Here is a 4343-nt window from a genome sequence, read left to right as displayed (position 1 = left end):
ATCCATGCGTGGCCATAAGGTTGGTATTTCGAATGGCTTGTTCCACCTCCACTTGCTTCGCACTGCATTACTGGGTGAACCTGTGAAGAACTAAGAAAACCATCAATTTTCTTATTCAAGAGTTCTACCTATTAGAGAGCATGGTGACCGAATCGATGTTATAAACACCGACTGTTTTTTTTGGCTTTGTCCTCATGACTTGCCACTGATAGTTATTCAGTGACATCTCTTCTATAAACTCATAAGCATCTTCAGGTGTTTTATTATTGATGGTTCCGCCAGTAGCTGCGTCAACCATTTGCCGAGTCGAAGGATTCAGGCCATTATGGAATGTTTGAACCTGAAGCCAAAGCAGTAACCTATGGTGAGGGCACCTTCTCAATAAGTCTTTGTATCTCTCCCATGCATCGTAAAGAGTTTCTAAGTCCATCTGCACAAACGAAGAGATATCATTACGTAATTTGGTCGTTTTAGTCGATGGGAAATATTTTAATAGAAATTTTTCAATCATTTGTTCCCAAGTAATGATTGACCCTCGTGGTAATGAGTTCAACCACTGTTTAGCTTTGTTTCTCAATGAAAAAAGTTTGCTAAGTGAGCGTTGGAATCTTCATCCTGCAAACCATCAAACTGAACAAACTATTGTATCATTTGAATTGTGTTAGGTTTCAGTGCAAAAGTATTTATAGCTACAGCAGGTCTAACTATGTCTGATTCAGTTCCTGTTAAAGAAGGTTTAGCATAATCATACATAGTACGTGGAGCAAGATTTTGATTAACCGCAATTACAGGAGGTAGCTGATTGTCTTGGTTTTCAGCCATCTCTTCAGTTGGGGGTTGAGTATCGTCCTCTTGCTCGTTCTCTATGTATATTAAGCTTCGCCTTATTTCTCTTTTGTTTCTGCGAACTGTGCGAATGATTTCTTCGTCAAAAAGTAGTGGTCCTGATAGGTTTCTTCTAGTCATAAACTATAAAAACCTGCCAAGAGAAAGAAAAAGTAAATTAATAAAAAAATTAAATTAAATTAAATTGCAAGAAAAATAAATGGCTAAAGTAATAAAAATTGAGTGTTCCTAATATCTTAGGTCCCCGGCAACGGTGCCAAAAACTTGATCCCGTGATTTCGTGATAGGTTTTAAATATTTATAATTAATTGCTCTTGAAACTAACTATTATCGCGATGTAGGCAAGTGTACCTATCAAACAGTAGTATAGTTTTAGCAAGACCGGATTGTCGAACCCAAATGAACTAAAAGTACTAGTAATAACTGTCTTTTTATTATCTAGCCTAAGAATAAGGGGTTTTCTTTTAACTAACTAATTAAATAATAAAAGAATTCACAGAAAATGGAATTAGGGGATTACTTTTGGAAAATGATTGAATTAAGACAATACCTAAGGAAAAATCCACCTAGACTGTACTTGTTATTCTGGCTCCGAATCGAACGATTTATTCATTTAAATTGTTCCATAAAGATCCCTAAGTTATGTTATTATCCCTATTCAAAACTAATAACGTCTAAGCCCTAGATTGAATAATTGAGACCTTTCTCTAATTAACACCCTAGGGTTGCATTAACTCGATCTATGGATCCCCTTATTAGGTTTCACCCTAATCCAGCAAAATCTTATCACCCTATCTCTAGGCGCACAATCAACTCCGCTTAATTATGACAAATGTACTCTTAGACAGGGTCTATTCCTCCTCTGAATAAGAGCTTATCTTGAATCAGTATCCTGGGACATCAAAACAAGAATTAAGAACACCTAATTAAGAACAAGTTAAATATTTATCATACAATTTAGAAAATAATAACAAGATTCGTCTTAGGTTTCATTCCCCTTAGATATTTAAGGGTTTTAGTTCATAACTAAATGAGAAAACATCTCAGAATAATAAAGAATACAAAACATAAAGAAAACCCAAAACTCTTAAAGGGGAAATTGAGGAGAGATCTTCAGTCTTGATGATGAATCCGGCTTCTGAGATGGATCAATCGGCTTCCTTGGAGTAATTTCTTACTCCCTCCCTATGTGCCCCCTTTCTTCCTCCCCTAGGGTGTATTTATAGGCTTTGGAATTCCTAAGAGCCTTCAAAATTAGCCTTTTTCTGAATTGGACTCAACTTGGGCTCAGCAAGGACACGCTTGTGTGACAGCCCGTGTGAATCGTGCTTCAAATCTGCCAAATTGCCATGGTCATGTGGTCTACCCGTGTGAGGAAGTCCAGGTCGTGTTGATTTCGTACTTTGGCCCATTTTCTCCGTTTTTGGCCTGTTTCTTGTTCCTTTCGCTCTCCTATGCTCTCCTAAATATAAAACTTGAAATTAAAGCATTAGGAGCATCGAATTCACCAATTCTAATGGAAATCATCCATAAAATGCATTAAACATGGGGTAAAAATATGTATAAATTATGTTTTATCAAGCGTATGTGTAGTTTTCAGAAATTTTATGGAAGAATATGGGTATTAGATGTGTAATAAACAACTTTTCTGAAGGGATTTCTCATGAAATCCCTAATAAGGGCTATTTTGCATAAGTTGAAAATTTGATGATAAATGTGTGAGATAGTGGAAATTTTGGGTATACTATAAGAGAAAAAGGGGTTCATTTAGGCTTTTGATATGAGGAAAGTCGATAAAAAATTGATTTTTGGACTTAAGGGTAAAATGGTCATTTTGAAAAAGTCTAGGGGTAAAATGGTCGTTTTGCCCAAGTATAGATTATTGACTGCCTAGATCGATAAAGAGATTAAATTTATGAAATTTTATTATTATAGATCAAGAAATTCAAAGTCGAACTTAGACTGGGGGAAGGCCAAGCAAATTGATTAGACCGACTAGACACCATATTTTGTAACCGAGGTAAGTTGTATGCAAATAATACAACTACATTGTCATTATCTTTGATGAGTTAATTTAGCATGAATTACTTGATTTTGGAAATGAGAATGCGTGATGATAATTTAGATAGCAGAATTCTCGTTTGAACCATAAGAAATAAATCGGATATTCATGCCATGACATATGGTTTATTTTGATCTAGTGTAAGACATGTCTGGGACATGCATCGGTCACATTACGAGAATAGTGTAAGACCATGTCCGGGGCATGGCATCAACATTGAGATGAGAGCTAGTGTAAGACATGTCTGGGACATGCATTAGCCTCAAGATGTAAGCCAGTGTAAAACATGTCTGGGCATGCATCAACTACGAGTTGAGCTAGTGTAAGCCATGTCCGGGACATGGCATCAGCATCCTACCCCATGTTGAGGCTCATTGAATATCCGGTAGTGTTCTGAATGGTTCAACGGTGAGAGTTATGGTTTAAAATCAAGAGAAAAGTAAAACCATGTTGTGATTGATATAGGTACCTATTCAGTCTGTGTGAGACGTGAGTTCAATATATATTATATGATGATTATTGGATTGTGATGAGTAAATTGTGTTTATGCCTATTTATATCAAGAGCATGTTGATGAATGGTATAATTGTTGCTATGTGTTTGCATACTTCTTACTAAGCTGTATGCTTACTCCCTCTCTTCTCCATTTTCTTATAGTGTCGTCTAAATAGCTCGAGGATCAACAGACGTCGGAGGACACGATCACACTATCATTCGAAGCACTCAGTATAGTTAGATTTATTGTTTTTGTGTATAGCATGTATAGGGCTAGAATTTAATGTTTTGTGTCATTGAGAAATAGCCAAATGTGTTGGCTTGGGATAAATGCATTTATTTTGTATAAGGCCATGGATAATGGTAAATGCTCATTTTGATATTTATATAGAAGATATTTTCATGGATGAGTGAAACACATAAATAAAATGTTGTCCATCGTGGTTAGTTTGGCTATGTGATGTGCCCTTGTTTTGGTATAGATTGATTTTATGCAGGTTATGTAAATATGGGTGGTGAAGAGGCTTGGTAAATAGCCTTATTTTGTCCACACGGGCATGTGTCTAGGCCGTGTAAGACACACGGTCCGTCATATGGGCTTGTGATCCAGCCGTGTGTCCCCTTCACGTAAAAAAATTTGCAAATCAGTATGGATGGTAGTAAACGCACGAGTAGAGACACGGCCGTGTGTCTCAGCCATGTGAAAAGCACGGCCTAGCACATGGATGTGTGCCTTGGCCGTGTGACCCTTAAGAATTGTTGTTGTCAGAAACAGAATGTCCAGATTTTTGTACACGGGCTAGATCATGGGCGTGTCATGGCCATGTGAAGGACACGGGCTAGGAACACGGGCGTGTGCTAGGCCGTGTGAAAACCACTGTAGGTGTGAATTTAGAATTAATTCCACATGTGTAAGGGACACGAGCAAGTCCTTGTATTG

General features: G+C 37.3%; 1 non-coding gene across 1 annotated transcript; it reads left to right on the top strand.

The window, feature by feature from the left end:
- The first annotated feature begins 356 nt into the window (after nucleotides 1-356).
- LOC121213343 (small nucleolar RNA R71) lies at nucleotides 357-463 on the top strand. Its single transcript, XR_005908726.1, has one exon. It is a non-coding gene; the product is annotated as a small nucleolar RNA R71 (small nucleolar RNA).
- The last annotated feature ends 3880 nt before the right edge of the window (nucleotides 464-4343 follow it).

This window comes from Gossypium hirsutum, chromosome A13 (genome assembly GCF_007990345.1).
Source record: "Gossypium hirsutum isolate 1008001.06 chromosome A13, Gossypium_hirsutum_v2.1, whole genome shotgun sequence".
Classification (NCBI taxonomy): Eukaryota; Viridiplantae; Streptophyta; class Magnoliopsida; order Malvales; family Malvaceae; genus Gossypium; species Gossypium hirsutum.
Note: the sequence above shows the minus strand (reverse complement) of the source record. Positions and strands in the feature narration are given on the sequence as shown.